The sequence below is a fragment of the Peromyscus eremicus genome, chromosome X (assembly GCF_949786415.1).
Source record: "Peromyscus eremicus chromosome X, PerEre_H2_v1, whole genome shotgun sequence".
Taxonomy (NCBI): Eukaryota; Metazoa; Chordata; class Mammalia; order Rodentia; family Cricetidae; genus Peromyscus; species Peromyscus eremicus.
Window position 1 is genome coordinate 4713177 of NC_081439.1, and position 18449 is coordinate 4731625.

The following is an 18449-nucleotide window of genomic DNA, read 5'->3' on the forward strand; positions in this document are numbered from 1 at the left end:
TGGTATTTTTATACAATGCTGCTGAATTTATTTCCTTGAAGTTGTAGAGCTTCTAGGCTTTCAGGATGCCTCAGTCACAAGCTTAGAATAACTAAATTGCCCTTCCTTCCTTTAAATAGCAGGGAATGATTGATGAGTAAAATGAGTGAGACCTCAAGTTTTTCAAAAACAAAACAAACAAAATACAAAAAAATAGAAAAGAAAAAATCTTGCCTTTCCAACTTGAATTTATCTCAGTTCGAATGAGAGCGGCTTTCCTAGCCTTTTCAGCTACTTTTTTTTCAGCTGCTTTCTTCTTTCACCTTGCCCTTCTTCCATGCATTATAAATTTTTTAGTTATGAGTTCAGTGCCTGGAGTCTTAATGAACTAGTCAGGTTCCCCACAAAATATTTATGATATTGAATAATGTAGAATTCATCCAATAATAAAATGCCATGGTCTTAATGGTATGTGTATTCTCTTTAGTTGTTAGTATAGACCTCTGCATTTTGAATATCCTGCAACTTTGTTCTGTAAATGACCTTTCAGATGAACAGCTTCCAAGCGATGGTAAAACCTGCAGATCCCAGTGATACATCCATCTCAGCCCTCATGTTTGCTTGGCCAAAGACTGAATAAATTGCTTTAAGCTGAAAGCAGGTTAAGACCTTTTCAAAAACGAGTCTTTTCAAGTTGACTGAGCATCTTCAGACACACAGTGCTTTTCAATTCCCAAGAGAATGTAATGTGTAAAACCTGGAAAGCCTACTGAGGCAAGATCAATGAGGCTATTGAGCAAATAATCAACCTGGAGCAATAATGGAGCAAACATCATTATTACAAAGGGTAGCACTGACTGTGCAATTAGTTTAAGAGAATCTTGCAGCTTGCCTCTGCTTGCCTTCTACCAGCTTATATGTTGGTTTAAATATACATTCTTACTCCGTGTCAATTAAGTCTCCTCAAAGTAACAGTTCCGAGACACCTTTGCCACAGAGTAGCCAGCATGGTACATTTTTTGCATCTGTTTCCTGGTCCTCAGTAAAATTCCTTCCAAGGGAACTTTAGAACCTATTGTATGACTGGTGTGTGACACACACAGGAACCCAGGGGTCAGCTCTGCTGCTCAGAACTAAATGATAATAGCTAAGAAATGTGGCCTATGAAAAACTCCACAGTGGCTCTGCAAGCAAAGAATTAATGGCTCCCTGGAATCAGTAGGAGCTTTGACTTCTAAACACTCATTAGTTAAAGCAGTGAGGCCTGATGTTATGCAAGTTAGAGAGGGAAAGGGGAACCGCCCCTCCCTATTGTCTATTCTGAACAGAGTATGCACATTTAACTCAAAGTGCTGAATGGATCAAATACATCAAACCAACTATTCATCAATCTCCCAGCTTCCTGAGCACCGCTTTGCATCTGTGTAAAGCCAACAATAGGGGAAATTCTTGTTTTGACCCCACTATAATATTAAAATCCAGAGGAGCCCATAGCTTGGTGAAAACACAAAAAATGCATTCTCCTTTACAGTCAGTCTACCAAAGTCATCTTTGTGTTTCCTTTTTCCTACATTGCCTATACAAGAACAACTGACTGCCATAGGGACTTGATAGAAATTACTTTTGTGGGCTTTTTCTTTTTCTCCCATGCCACTCTGGCTCTTCATTATTACTGTGAGGCCACCCATGGAATAGGGAACAGGAGCTGAAAATATCACCAGTTTTAACTATGACCAGACCCTGCAGGAGGAAGGAGAGAGGCAGCAAGAAACAATTGCAGGAGGGGAGTCTGGAGTAGAATGAGGACCACCTTGCATGTGTGACTCACCTTAGGGATTTTGACCTTCATCCTGAGGGATGACATGTTCCTGGAAAATTTGAATCTCCAGCCTGAAAAAATCATGCCTGGATTTGAAAACTGTTAGCTATTTTGTGTGTGTGAACTTGTAGGACTGAGTTTGGGAGGTGAAAATCCTTGATTAGTTGACTATTGCTGGAAACTTGATGGATGGCTTGGATCAATGATGGTAAGATCATTGAGAACTGGAGAAATCCATGACACTTTTGGGATGTTGGAGATGAGAGAGGTGAAATCACAGTTACGATTGAGATGTTTTGACAGCTGGGTAGATGATGCTGCTGTTCAGTGAACTGGGTTACATCAGAGAAAAATTGGATTGAAAGAAATCAAGAATTTTGCCTGGGACTGGCAAGATGGCTCAGTGCATAAAGGCACTTGCCACCAAGCCCCAGTGCCCCAAGTTTGATCCCTGGAATCTACATGGTGGAGGGAGAGAAGCAACTCTTGAAAGTTGTCCTCTGACTTCCACATATGCCCATGCATGCACACACATGTGCACACAAAAGAGTTTATAAAGAAATAAGGAATTTTGATTGAAGCCAGATGTGCTGACATACACAATAATTTCCACACCAGTGAGTTGAAGGCCAGCTTGGGATATGAAATAAAATTCTGTCTTGAAAAGCCAACAACACAACAAAAACAGGGATTCTATTTTAAGCATATTAAGTCTGGGTAACTTGGAGAACAGGGAAAATGACAGTTTTGATAAGGTAACTAAGTAAACAGGTCTGATTTTCTTTTTTTTTCCTTTTTTTTTTTTTTACAAAATAGTATGGTATGGGAATGCATTATTTGAGTTATCAGAGAGTTGATATAAGAAGCACAGTTCTCATCTCATCTTAAGGGGGTTATTAAATAAAAATCTCATCTCTGAGGCCACATGTTGGGTAGACAGGCCTCAGAGGCTGCCAAAACAATACAGGTTTTTTTTCCCATTGCCCTTGGTTAATTACCATAACTAGATGGTAAGCCTATTATTGCTGAAGACACCACACACTTTGGTTTCAGAACATTAAAAAGTAAATCTTGAATTGACCAGAGAACTCTCATGGCTGGGCAGTTTTATAATGCTGGAAGGTGCTGTGCAGTTTGGGGAGAATGGCATCGATGGTCTAATCCAGCACTGGACCCTGTATGCAATACTGGCCTATTAGGCTAGATGTGCCCACTGGTGCAAGACTGTATATGGGGTGGCCAGCTGCTTTCTTCATTGGATTTAAGGCCTGTACCTCAGGAGGAAATTCATGCCTAGTACTGTAAACATGGTGAAAACCCAGGAATAGGGAAATCAAAGGCCTTCGGGGAGAAACTTTTGATGTTGTTTTTCTGAATGGTCATGTTGACAAACTGCCTTCTAAATATTTGTTTCCAGCTGTAGGTTTGTGCTACCTACCCTCAGCCTTGGCCAGAGAAGCTTCTTCTTGCAATGGTTTGAGTTAATCCAGAGCTATATCACTATCTGAAGTGCTGAGAATGAGTGGTTGTAAGAGCTCAGCCATAGATGGCACATCTATTTCAACACTCTCTCAAGGCTCAGGAAACATAGATGAGGGAACAAAATGGATGTAAGAACCACAGGGTGGGACGAAGTGTTATGGCCTGCTCTCTTCTGGATGTGACATGGCTGTTGCACGTATGAAGTCATAGCAACTGTGGTTACCTACATAAGACCTGCACATGATCAAGAGAGTTAAAAATCTGAACACTGAAGAGAAGCAAGCTACCAAGGCCTCATCCCTACCAAGGAAGTATTGGCAGTTGATGACTGCTGCGGGAGGAAAAGTCATTTTTCTTGGGGAATGAGGCCACTGGTATGTCCCCCATGTTCCAGTAAATGACCCCATGCCAATGTGCATATGGTCAACACTAATTTGACTTGGTGAGTCAAAATGAATAATTATTAGAAGATATGAAGATTGGAAGGGAGAATTAATGGGGGACCTTGGAACTAACTTTTTTTTTTAAGACACAGCCTCACTACTTAGCTCTGGCTGGTCTGGAACTCACACAGAGATATTGGCAGTTGATGACAGCTGGGGCAGAAAAAGTCATTTTTCTGTAGGAGTGAGGCCACTGCTATGTTCCTGGTGTTCCAGTCTGCCTCTGTCTCCCAAGTGCTGGCATTAAAGGTGTGTTCCACCACATACCTGGCCTTCCAGAAAATTTCATTCACAAAACTGTGGGTGATAATTGTGAACTAAGAGCATATTGCTGGAAAACAATGGTACCAAATCATTTTTTTTTAAAGCAGTCATTGAAATACAAGGAATTGCACATACTTGCATATTTAAAGTGTTATATGAAGTTCCACTTCCTCTGCATTTTTGATACAAGAATATTGGGGTGTCTTTGAGAATAACAGAGCCTTTCTCAAGAAACTGCCAACGAAACTCCCTTTCTCTTTCTTGTGTTGAAATTCAAAGAATGAAATTCGCATACCACATAGGGTTAGTTTAGAGAGAAATTTATTATAGATTCATAGGTATGATCTTAAGGTGATAGGGAGGAAGGGAAGGAGGGAGACAGAGAAAGCAGGGATAGGAAGAGGAAGAGAGAGATTGAGAGACTTGGGGGCTTTTGAAAACTTAAAGCCCACCCCCAGTGACACACTTCCTCCAACAAGGCTACACCTACTACAATAAGGTCACAACCTCCTAATCCTTAATCCTTCTCAAATAGTGCCATTCGCTGAAGACTAAGCATTCATATATATGAGCCTATAGGGGCCATTCTTATTCAAACCACCACAAACACCAAAAAAACTCGATGGTTCATCAAGGTAGACTTTGGTGCATCCATACTTTAGTAGGATGATCCCAGGAAAAGTCTGCCACATAACACCCTATTTCATCTAATATTTTTAATTGCTCTTTTGTATATTCAAATTTAATTGTCATGGTACCCATTTGTTGAATAGAAAATGTCCTTCAGTGAAGTACCTTTGCTGGAATCAGCTGTCAGTATATGTATGGGTCTGTTCTGGACTTTCTATTCTATTCCACTGAATAATACATCTATTTTTACAGTAGTACCAGACTGTCTTATTTAATGTAGCTTTGTAATAAATCTGGAAAACACTATTGTTAATTCTTTAACTTTGTTCTTCTTTGTAACTTGGTTCTTTGAAGAATAGTTTTGACTCTTGTAGGCCATTTGTGTTTCCATCTGAATGTTGGTATCAATTTGTCAATTTAAAAATCTTGGTAGGATTTAGTTTAGAATTGCAGGAATCAATAGATCAACTTGGAGAGGACCAATATCTTCAAAACTCTTAGTCTTCTGACCCATGAATACAGTATAGCATCTCATTTACCTAAGGCTTCTTTATCTTGGTAGTATTTTATAGACTTTAGTATATAGGTATTGCACATGGATACAAGCTTTTGCTTCATTTGTTATTGTATGGTTTTTATTTTTATTGAAATAATATAGTAAATGACAGTGATTTTTAGAGTGTATTATTAAGATGAGATTCACATAATATAAAAATGCCATTTTAAATTGCAAAATCCACTGGAATGTCACACAACCACTACCTCTAGTTTTAAAACAATTTTATTGCCTCAAACCAGAAGTGCTGCCAGTCATTGTAGCTCAATCCTTTTAATCCAAGAACTTGGGAGACAGTGATAGGCAGATATCTGTGAGTTTGAGGCTAGCCTGGGGTACATATTGAGATCCAGGACACCGGGGGCTACATAATGAGAACCTGTCTCAAACAAACAAAAAACAAAACCATAAATCTCATATCCATTAAGCTAAGAAATAACCTCTTCATCTAGCCTCTGCTTACCACCAATCTTATTTTTGCCTCTACTAATTCATCTATTTTAAATAGTTGGTATAAATAAGATTGGACTAGGACCTTTCATTCTGGCTTCTTTCAGTTATCATAACTTGGTTTTGTTTTTGTTGTTTTAAATAGTGATAGAGACAGAAATGAAAACTTCTACCACTGATCTACACCCTTGCCAATGGTTTTGATGCTATCCCTGTTACAGCATATATTGACACTTTATTCCTATTTTGTGATAGTGTTATTTCACTTTATGACTATATATTATTTTCCTTATTGGCTTCTCCACAATTTCACAATTGGTTTATTCATTCATGCACTGATAGACATTTGGGTTTTGTCTTAGTTAGGGTTACTATTGCTCCGATGGAACACCATGACCAAAAGAAAGCTGGAGAGAAAAGGGTTTATTTGGCTTATATTTCTACAGTGTAGTCCACCACTGAAGAAAGCCAGGACAGGAACTCAAACAGGGAGGAACCTGGAGTCAGGAGCTGATGCAGTAGCCATGGAGGGGTACTACTTACTGGCTTGCTCAACCTTCTTTCTTATAGAACCCAGGACCACTAGCATGGGCATGGCCCCAACCGCAATGGGCTTGGCCCTTCAACATTAATCACTAATTAAGAATATGCCCAACAGGCTTGTCTACATCCCAATATTATGGAGGCATTTTCTCAATTAAGGCTTCCTCCTCTCCAGTGACTCTAGCTTGTGTCAACTTGACATAAAATTAGCCAGCACAACTGACCCCTTGCCAACTTGACACACAAACACATCATTATTAAGCCACAATATTTTTTTATTCATCCCCAAGATCCCACATTAATAGCAATATCACAATACAAAATATTCCAAATTTTAAACATCCCAGTCTTTTAATTCAAGAACTTAGTTCAAAGTCTCTCCCTCCCTCTTTCTCTCTCTCTCTCTCTATACACACACACACACACACACACACACACACACACACATACACACACACACACACACACACACATACACACACACACACACACACACACACACACACACATACACACACACACACACACACACACACACATATATATATATACAAATTTTCTTTTAAAATCCAATCTTTTTAAAACTCAAAAATCTCTTTAAAAGTTTAAAGTCTCTCAACTATGGGTTCCTATAAAATAAAAAAATAAATTAAACCTCTTACTTCAAAAAGGAAGAACCAAGGCACAGTCGCAATCAAATCAAAGTAAAACCAAACTTCAAAAGTGTAAATAATTCAATTTTCAATTATCTGGGATTCACTCACGATCTTCTGGGCTCCTCCAAGGGCTTGGGTCACTTCTCCAGCTCCACCCTCTGCATACACACAGTTTGTCTTCTAGGCTCCGGCTGGCTCCACTCCACTGCTGCTCTTCTTGGTGGTCATCCCATGGTACTGGCATCTCCAAAATGCTGGGATCTCCTGCTGCAACTGGGCTGCGCTTTCACCCATAGCCTCTCCCAGGCTTTCTTCATGGTGCCAAGCTTCAACTTTTCTTCATGACCCCTTCAGTCCTGGGCCTTCAACTGCCACTGAGGCTGCACCTTTACCAGTGGCCTCTCCTGGCTTCTCATAGTGCCAAGCCTCAGCTGCTCTTCATGACTCCTTCATGCCTTTAAAACCAGTACCAACTGGGTGACTCTTACACTACCTAGTTCAGCTGCAGGCATGAGGTACAACCTTGGCCGCCTCTGGAACACAGCTTCTGTGTGCTGACTCTAAGAAACACTTCCCAGAAGATTTCACCTCAATGATGCTGATCTCTTCTTAATCACTGATAATTTCTCAGCTCCAGCTAACCAGCATTGAGTATCACAGCAAAGCCAAGTTTTCATTTTAGTAGTTCTTGTTTATCACAGCTGATTCTTCAGCCCCATCTAACCAGAACCACGGATTCTCAAATCAAAATAGCAAATATCCCTGATAGTCTTTAAACTTCCCTCTGAAATTTCACTAGCCAGGCCTTCATCATCTGCACTGCTCTTAACATTCTTATTTTCCAAGCTCCAAAGAATAGCTCACCAAGCTTTGAACACCAAATGGCTTTTCTCACCCCAAATTTCAAAGTCCTTCCACAATCCTCCCCAAAACAACATTGCCAAGTTTCTCACAGCAATACTCTACTATCCTTGTACCAACTTGTCTTAGACTAGGGAAGGGCTCTCCATGAGGTGGTATATGCTTTGAATCAGCATCTAATGTATGGTACAGATTCTCCCATAGCCAGAATTCACATTTAGGACCCAAAGTTCAGGAATCCAAGGGTGGAAAAGGAAATAGTTCCACTCTCTATCACCCCTAGTGACTTACTAGGAAATTTTTTGTTTCCTGATCCTGTGACCATAAGTTCTGCTGGTCTAGAAGTTTTGGTTCCAGAAGGAAGAGCACTCCTACCAGGAGCCATAACAAACATTCCATTGAATTGGAAGCCAACTTCCCCCTGGTCACTTTGGGCTTCTGATGCCCTTAAGTCAACAGGTTAAGAAAGGAATAACAGTGTCAGGAGGGGTGATTGATCCAAATTATGATGTGGAAATTGGATTGCCTCTCCACAATGGAGGTAAAAAAGTTTATGTCTGGAGTGCAGGAGATCCTTTAGGTTGTCTCTTGGTGCTACCATGTCCTGTGATTAAAGTCAGTGGGAAACTATAACAGCCTAATCCAGGCAGGATGACGAAGGGCACAGACTCGACAGGAATGAAGGTATGGGTCACTCCTCCAGGAAGAGCCAAGACCTGCTGAGGTTCTTACCAAGGGTGGAGGAAATACAGAATGGGTAGTAGAAGAAGGTATTTACAAATACCAGCTAAGGCCACGTGACCAGTTGCAGAAATGAGGGTTAAGTTGACATAAGTGCTTCTGTTGTATTTTGAGCCAAGACCTGCTGAGGTTCTTGCACAGCGTAGAGGAAATACAGAATGGGTAGTAGAGGAAGGTAGTTCTAAATACCAACTAAGGCCATGAGACCAGTTACAAAAATGAGGATTATAATTGACATGAGTGTTTCTGTCATATTTTGTTAAGAATGCATTTGTGCAGATATTTGTGTTTTATTTCATTTCTTTATCATATGTTGTAACATCGATTAAGACAATATCCATTGTTATCATATTTAAGTTTGAGATACTAAAATGATGCTGCTCCCCAAGGGACACTGCCACCTATCCTAAATTAATAATGTATTTGTGGCTGTACAAAAGATAGTTATATAATGTTAGGCATAATTATGACCTAGTTATTGTTTTCATATGGAAATTAATCCCAGGAGATATGATTGTGTGTCAAGTTGACAAAGGATAGGCTTGTGATGGCTATTCTTGGTTGTTAACTTGACTATATCTTGGGTTAACCAAAACCATCAAATGGAAGGCACACCTGTGAGGGGTTTCTGCTTAATTTGAAGTGGGAAGATTCACTTCTAATCTGGATCTTTGAGGTGGGATGACAAACCTTTATTCTAGATCTTTAACCCAGATCTAGTACAGGCCATACCTTCTTGTTAGAGGCCTATATAAAAACATGGAAGGAGGAAGCTTTTGCTCTTTGCTGACCCTTGTCTTGCCATCAGATCTATTCCTTCACTGGCATTAGAGCCTACTTCTTTGGGATTCCAGCCTAGACTGAAGATGAGATGAGACATCCAGCCTTGTGGACTGAGCAACTGCTGTCTGGATTCTTGGACTTTTCATTCATACCCAGCCATTGTTGGAATAGTTGGGCCACAGCCTGTAAGTCATTCTAATAAAGCCCATCCATGTATATAATGTATATTATATAATATACAAATAATTATTATCAATATAGTATTATTAATAATTAACAAATACAATTATATTGTATTTATTATAAATTATAAATTTATAAAATATAAATTATAAAATAACATGTGATTAAAATATAAAATAATAATAATAAATAATATACATATAAAATATGAGAGAGATTCATTCTATAAGTTCTAGAGTCTAAAGCACCCTGACTAATACAAGTTGCATAATGTGAAAAATGATGCCATTAATGTGTTTCATGTGTATTTTCTTCAGTATTAGTTTTCCATATTTTGAGTATATACCTTAGTAGCGAAATCATCAGAACAAATGATTATTCTACATTCAACTTTTTGAAGAACTGCTAAAACATTTTTCACGGTGGTTGAATGGTTGAAGCATTTTCCCACTAGCAATATATTAGGGTTTCAGTGTCTCCACCTTCTGGAGATTTTTTTTGTAAGATTGTTGGTGAGTGTGGACTGAATTTCATTTGTGTTTCAATTTGTAGTTTCCTAATGATTAATGATATTAGCACATCTCTTCATGATATAAAAGCATTTTGTTGTCGTGGTATTTTACTTGTACTGAAATGTGATTTTAATTGTATGTTAATAAATAAAGTTGCCTGGGGGTCAGAGCTATTATAGCCATAGCAAGAGCGTGGCAGTGGTGGCGCATGCCTTTAATCCCAGCACTTGGTAGACAGAGCTAGGTAGATTTCTGTGTGTAAAAGGATACAGCCAGCATTGGAGACACACGCCTTTAATCTCAATCCCAACCATAGAAGACCTGGAAGTCTCTACAGAGGCAGTCGTGTGTTTGGGTTTACAACCAATGAGAAGACAGAACAGCTAGACTATATAAAGACATACACACAGGAAGTAGGTCCTCTTCGGAGAGCTCTCTTGGCTGAAGCAGGAAGGGTAAGGCTCTTAGTTCTGACCTCTTGGCTTTCTTTTCTGAATCGGCTCTGTGTTTCTTATTTAATAAGATGGTTGGTTACATCTCATTTTATTTTGGGGGGCTTATTTTTTTATTTTTTATTTTTCTCTCATATATTATATCCTGACTGCAGTTTCTTCTCCCTTCTCTCCTCTCAACCCCCTCCATCCCTCCATTCCACCTCCTTTCTCTTCATAAAAGGGCAGGCCTCCCAGGGATATCAACCACACATGGCATAACAATTTACAATAAGCATACACCCACATATCAAGATTGGACAAGGAAACCCAGTAGGAAGAAAAGGATCCCAAAGGAAGGCAAAAGAGTCAGAGACAGCTCCTCCTCCCACTGTTAGTAGTACCACAGGAACACCAAGCTACACAACCATAACATATATGCAGAGGATGTAGGTGAGACCCATACAGGCTCCCTGATTGTCAGTTCAGTCTCTGTGAGCCTCTATGAGCCCTGGTAAGGTGTTTCTGTATGCTGTTTTCTTGTGGTGTCTTGACCTCTCTGGATCTCATAGTTCTTCCCCCACTCTCTTCTGCAGGATTCCCTAAGCTCCACCTAATGATTTGCTGTGGTTCTCTGCACCTGTTCCCATCAGTGGCTACATGAGGTCTCTCTGATGACAATTCTGAACACTGGTCTGGTTACATAAGATGATCAGTTCAAGTTCTGTATCCCCCATTACTAAGAGTGTTTGCTAGGGTCATCCTTGTGGATTCCTGGGAGTTTCCATTGCATTCTCCCTTACCCCCAAAGTGTTCTCCAGTTCTAGTTATGTCTCCCAGTACTCTCTCCCTCCTCTCCCAATACTCTCCTCATCCACCTCCAGAATCCTTCCTGTTCCCATCTGTACCCACCCCTAGTCCATCTTCAATATCTGTTCTATTTCTGCTTCCCAGAGAAATCCATGCCCTCTCCCCTTAAGCCCTCCTTGTTACTTAGCCTCACTGGGTCTGTGAATTGTAGTATGATTGTCCTTTATTTAATAGTTAATGTCCACTTATAAGTGAGAACATATCATGTTTGCCTTTCTGGATCTGTGTTACCTCACTCAGGATGATTTTTTTTTTCTAGTTCCATCCATTTGCCTGCAATTTTCATGACATCGTTTGCTGTGGGATGGTCTTTCTGTATGCTGTGAATGTGTTGCTCTCATTGATTGATAAATAAAGCTGTTTTGCCAGTAGCCAGGCAGGATAAAGTTAGGCAAAAAATCAAGCTGAGGACTGGGATGAAGAAGGGCAGAGTCAGGAGATGCCAGCCAGCCACCCAAGGAAAAAGATGCCAGAGAACCGGTAAGCCATGGACCATGTGGCAATAAATAGATGAATAGAACTGGGTCAATGTAAATGAAAGAGCTAGATAGAAACAAGCCTGAGTTAATGGCCAAACATTTATAAATAATATTAAACCTCTGAATGGTTATTTGGGAACTGGCAGGTAGGAGAAAACTATCTGGTTACAGTAATTTTTTAAAACAGTTGAGTAATACTCCATTGTGTAAATATACCACATTTTCTTTAATAATTCTTTGGTTGAGGAACATATAGGTTGTTTCTAGTGTCTGGCTATTATGAATAAAGCTGCTATGAACAAAGTTGAGCAAGTATCCTTGTGATAGGTTAGAGCATCCTTTGAGTATACAACCAGGAGTGGTATAGGTATATCTTGGGTTAGATCAATTCCCAGTTTTCTGAGAAATGGCCTTGTTGATTTACAAAGTGGCTATACAAGTTTAAACTCCCACCAGCAGTGGTGGAGTGTTCCTCTTGCTCCACTGTAGTTGGTTGTTTTTGCACTTTTGGGGGCCTACCACCCAGCTTCTAAATAAATTACACATGGAAACTTATTCTTACAAATGCCTGTCCTTAGTTTGGCTTGTTGCTAGCCTGCTTTTGTTAACTTTAAATTATTGTGTCTACCTTTTGCCTATGGGCCTTTTCCTTTTCTTACTTCTGTATACCTTACTTTCACTCTCACTCCATGGCTGGCTGAGTGGCTGGGTGGCTGGCCCCTAGTGTCTTCTTCCTTCCTCTCTGGTTCCTTCTTCTTTTCCTCCTAGATTCCTCCTTCTATTTATTCTCTCTTTTTGCCAGCCCTTCCTATTCTTTCTCCTGCCTGGCTATTGGCTGTTTATCTCTTTATTAGATCATCAGGTGTTTTAGACAGACATAGTAACACTGCTTCACAGAGTTAAACAAATGCAATATGAAAGAATGCAACACATCTTTGTATCGTTAAACAAATGTTCCACAACATAAACTAATGTAACATATCTTAAAATAATATTCCACATCTTAGTATACATTTTTTCCTGTCTCGTGGTAGAAATTTAACATAGAACTTCTTACATGATAAGCAAGTACTTCACTAACTGAACACCTATACTAACTCTGTCCTTTCCTTCACCATTTGTTTTCAATTTTATTTTTTTGTTGTTGTTGAAAATAGATTTCTTTTCATATAATATATTCTGATTATGTCTGATTATAAGACTATATATATATATATATATATATATATATATATATATATATATATCCCTAAGTCCTCCCAGATCCTCCCATTTCCTCAACCACCCAAATCCACACGTATTCTTTCTCTCTCATTAGCATATAAAAGATATCTAAAAATAATAAAATTAGATAAAATAAAAACAAATAAATGAGAATAGGACAAAACAAACAAACAAACAAACAAACAAACAAACAAAAAGAGCCAGAGAGAAGCTCAAGAAACACATATGGATGCAGAAACACACCCATTCACACGTGCAAAATTCCCATGAAAACACAAATCTAGAAAGCACAATGTCCATGTCGTAGTTTGAATAGGAATGGCCCCCATAGACTGACTCATGTGTTTGATGGCTTGACCTATAGGGAGTGGCACTATTAGGAGGTGTGGCTTTCTTGGAGTAGGTGTGGCCTTGTTGGAGGAAGTGTATCACTGTGGGGGCAGGCTTTGAGGTTTCATATGGTCAAGCTATGCCCAGTGTGGAACACAGTTCATTTCCTGTTGCTTTTGGATCAAGATATAGAACTCTCAGCTGCCTCTCCAGCAACATGTCTGCCTGCATGCTGCCTTGCTTCCCACCATGATGATAATGGACTAAACCTCTGAAAGTGTAAGCCATTACCTCAATTAAATGTTTTCCTTTATGAGAGTTGCCGTGGACATGGTGTCTTTTCACAGCAATAGAAACCCTAACTAAAAGAGACCAGTAAGTTTTTTTTTTAAGTGCTGACAAAGCATAATAAGATGAAGAACCTCCAAAAATGCCATTGAGTTCATTTTGTGTTGGCCATCTACTGCTGGGCATGGGCCCTGGTCAACAATTGCTAATTGGAGATACCTTCTGGGTTAGGTATTTGGGCTTGTGTCCCCTTCCCTTCTTAGCTCTAGGATCCCATCTGGCCTAGACCTGTGCAGTCCCTGTGCATGCTGCTACAGTCTCTGTGAATTCATACACACATTGTTCCTACTGTATTTAGAAGAAGACCTTGTTTCTTTGGTGTCTTCCATCCCCTTTGGCTCTTAATAATTTGTTTCCTCTTCAGCAGTTCCCTGATCCCTGAGGGGAGGAATTGATGGAGACATCCCATTTAGGACTGAGTGTTTCAAGGTCTCTTACTCTCTGCACATTGCTCAGCTGTGAGTCTCTGTATTTATTCCCATCTATTGTGGGAGGAAGCTCCTCTGATGATGTGCTGAGCAAGACGCTAATCTATGAGTATAGCAGAATATTGCATATTTGAAGTACTTTACTTATAGGCCACATGTAGCTTAGTATTGGTTTTTAATCCATTTGATAATCACTGCCTTTAAAATATTTTATATTATTTTTAAAAATAATTATCATTTTATGTGTATGGTTGTTTTGCCTGCATATGTGCATGTACATCATGTGCATGCCTACTCCCTGCACAGGCCAAAAGAAGGCATTGGATTCCCTGGAACTGGAGTTTTGGATGTTTGTGAGCTGCCATGTTGGTGTTGGGAATTGAACCTGGGTCCTCTGGAAGATTAGTTAGTGCTCTTAACTACTAAACTATCTCTCCAGCCCCTTGATTACTGCCTTTCAATTGTTAGATTTATATCATTCTTGTTTAGTGCAATTATTAATATGGTTAATTGAAAACTTATGGTAATGCTATTTACTTTTTATTTATCCATATTTTTGTTCCTCCTATTCTATTTTCCTTCCTTTTTGTAGGATTGGTCAAATTCCATTTTATCTTCTTTATATTATTAGCTGTTGTTGAGAGGAAATGTTTTCTTCTATCCTTTTATTCTTAGTTATTGGGGCCCTGAAAATTAAACCCAAAGGGACAGGTTCACAGGAGAAAACAATAGCTCTAATTATGTACACACACAGGAGTTCACAGGAAAATAAGACTGAAGGAGACAATTAGAATTTGGAGTGATATCCCACCTTTATAAAGGATAAGGAGGAACAGAACATGTCTGAGTAAACAGCATTTATTAAAAAGGAGGAAGGAAGGTTATTTACTGAGAAACAAATAATGTTTCAGAAAGATAAATGGGCCTTACAGAGAATAGCTGAGAGAGAGTTTCACCACCATTTCCTTCCAGGGCATGAAAGCTATACAGAAATGCTTCTAGCTGCTTTATTTAGAATAGCTCAAACAACCCTGCTGTCCTGAAATAGGTTAATCATTAAGCTGTGGCACCTAATACCTAATATTATTCATCAGTAGAAGGAAGTGACTCACTTATATTATCTGACAACTTGGATGAGCTGCAGAAAATTAAGCTGTGGGGAAAAACACAGACCCACAAGGTTACCTACTGCATTATTCCACTTACATAACATTCTTGAAATGATATAATAATAGAAATCAACAGATCAGTGGTTGTCAGAGGTTACAGAGGCAGTGTGGAGAATGAGAGGAAGGCAAGTGGGTATGGCTACAAAGCATCAGTACTTGTGCTCATGAAAATGTCTGGTGTCTACACTGTAAATGTTCTAGTTGTGTTACAGTATTGCATTTTTTAAAGATGTTACTTACCATTGGGAGGATTGAGTAAAGGATACAAAAGATTTCTTTTTTCTTTTTTTCTTCTCTCATACAATAGATCCTGACCACAGCCTCCTCTCCCTCTCCTCCTCCATGTACCCCACCCCATCCATTGCTCCTCTTTGTAATAGTTCTTATAATGGAATATCAGTCTACTATTATATGCAAGTAAATGATTTAAAGGGACAGCAAGATGGTTCAGTAGGTAAAGATGCTTAACAATCAACCCAAGAACCTGAATTCAATTCCTAGGACCCACTTGGTAGAAGAGAGAACTGATTTCCACAAGTTATCTTCTGAACTCTTCATGCATGCCATGACACAAGCTTGCTCACACATGTGTGTGCACGCAAACATACACAATAAATAAATATAATTAAAACTTTTAAAAATAAATATTTTTAAAAGAAGGCAAGATAAAGACTTTAAATAGAGAAACAAATAAAGCATTCTTCAACAGCAATGCTCTTCCAGTGGCTGTATAATCCTAGTCACAATGTGACTACATTTTTGTAGAAATTGACTAATTGATTCTAGGTTAGCCTTTCAAGCAAAAGGAAAATAGTTTCCCCAGGGAAGTACCAATCATTCAACAAAGTAACAGTGTGTTAGATCTCAAATCCTGGGACAAAAGGCTGAGGTGCCTATTTAACCTATCAAAACAGACACAGTCCTCCAGATTCTCTCTGCATCCCTCAGTCTCTACATGTTACAGGGCCCTTCTGGCTGGCATACCCAGTCCCTACCCTAAACTTCTCCAGCCCAGAGGCCTGGCTGCCCTACTCCAGCTGCTTTTCCCTGTATAGTCCAGCCATTTTGGTTATCCCTTCACTTTTGGGCCTTCTGGTTGTTGCGCCTGGTTCCCCTCTGTCCCCTCTCCCTTCCCCTGCCCTCTCTCCTCACATGGCCCAGCTCAGTCTTGTCATGTCTACTCTGGACTCTCCCAGATGTCTCTGCCTCTGACTATGCTCTCCCACATTCTATAATAAACTTTCTCCTCCACCACACCCGGGAGCAGTCATGTCCTTTCCTTTCCATTTCTCTCTCTCTCTCTTTTACTCACAGTAGTCCTATAGAAACTCTTCCAGAAAATAAAGTGTGCTTCCTAATTCATTCTGTGATTTGAGAATCACTGATACAAAATGGTGGGAAAAAATAACTAGAGGAAAAGCAACCACAAAATAAAAGCCTTCATAAGCACAGGTGAAAACTTGCCTTACAAAATTTTAGAAAAATCCAGTATCATTAAAAACAATGCTGTATCATGACCAAATAGAATTACCTCAGGTGTGTAAACTTAGTTTGATATTCAAAAATGAGTCCTGGTTACTAGTAGACTAAAAAAAAAGATAGCTGTATAGTGTTTTTAATAAAATAACTTGACAAAAATCTAAAAGTTTGGATTTTAAAAAGTGTTAGCAAAGAAGGAGTGGAAGGGAACTCTTCCCTTAGGATAAGAAGGCATTTCTGGGGAAAAAAAAGTCAAAACCTTACAGCTAACTTCATCAACTGAAAGGCTATTTTCCTTGTAAGATCATGAAAGGACTGGGAGGTACCCACCAATTCTGCAGATGTCAGAGAATCCCCTGGAACTGGAGTTTCAGGCAGTTGTGAGCTGGCCAACATGACTGCAGGGAACAGAACAGGTAACACACACACACACACACACACACACACACACACACACACACACACACACACAAGAAAAAAAAAAAAAAAAAACCTTCCAACCTTTGACATACAGAGTGATGTGTGCCTGGGATTCTTGCACTCAGGAAGCTGATGTAAAGGTTCAAGGCCAGGCTGGTTTACATAGTGAAACCCTGTCTCTAAAATAGGGGAGTGAAGGGAATTCAACATATATCCTCACAGCCATAATATTTACTGAAGAGAAATGAAAGAGCATATTTTCACTCAGAGGTCTGCATACTATTATCAAAGCAGCTTTATTTATAATAGCCAAAATTCAGAAGCATCTCAAATTTCTATTTATTAATATAAGTAAATGAAAAGTTGTAGTTAATCCAGAAACAAAGTGCTATTGCCACATTTAGCATGGGTGAATATCAAATAAATGTGCTGAGTGAAAACAAAATCCAGAAATAAATGCATATAATTTACATGATTCCATTTACATGAATTTCCAAAAAATGCAAAATGATCTATATTTACAGAATGTGCACTAATGACATTTGCTATGTACTGATTTTATCTCAAAAAGCTTTAAAAAGATAGCCCTTCACAGTGGTATATGCCTATAGTACTAGATACTCAGGAGGCAGAGAGGCTAGAATGAAATCACTGACACCCAGGAATTTTAGTCCAGTTGGGCTACTTCGTGAGACTGTGTCTCAAAATCAAAACAAAATCCCATACAAATTTATTTGTATTTCATACGTTTATTTTGAGCAAATTTATAGCCTTAGAATTATTTTAAAAATTGTATGAACAAAGCCCATAATTTGGAAAAAGAAAGTCACAGTTTTTGAATAAGAGAAATCAATCACTAGAATTTTCCAATTAAATTTATGAGTTACATCTAAAACTTACAAAATAAACATCTTTTCATATGAGGTGGAGAATCATGCTTGCAATAATATAGGAACGTGAACTATAAAAATATAGAATATATTCCAATATACATTAACATATGAGTTGCTAATATTTTGGAAAAATCTATTGTTTTCCATCTTTAAGGTGCTAAAAAGGGAACACAGGGCCTCATGCATATACTGTACCACTGAGCTACACCCTCAACTTTGTATTTAATATTGATGTTGATTTGGCTTCTGATACTATCTCATCTAACAATCTCATCCAGGATTTCCTCCCAAGGTGCCTCTTTCCACTGCATCCTCATCTTAATAAAGACTTCCAGGATTGGGAACAGGAGCCAGTGCACCAACATTTTGAAGGGACCCATTTGCTGTATTATTTAAATATTATATATTTGATTCTTTGAAAGTTCTTCACTAGTTAGTCTTGTCAAAGTACTAAGTCTCCCCCATTGCTGTCTAAA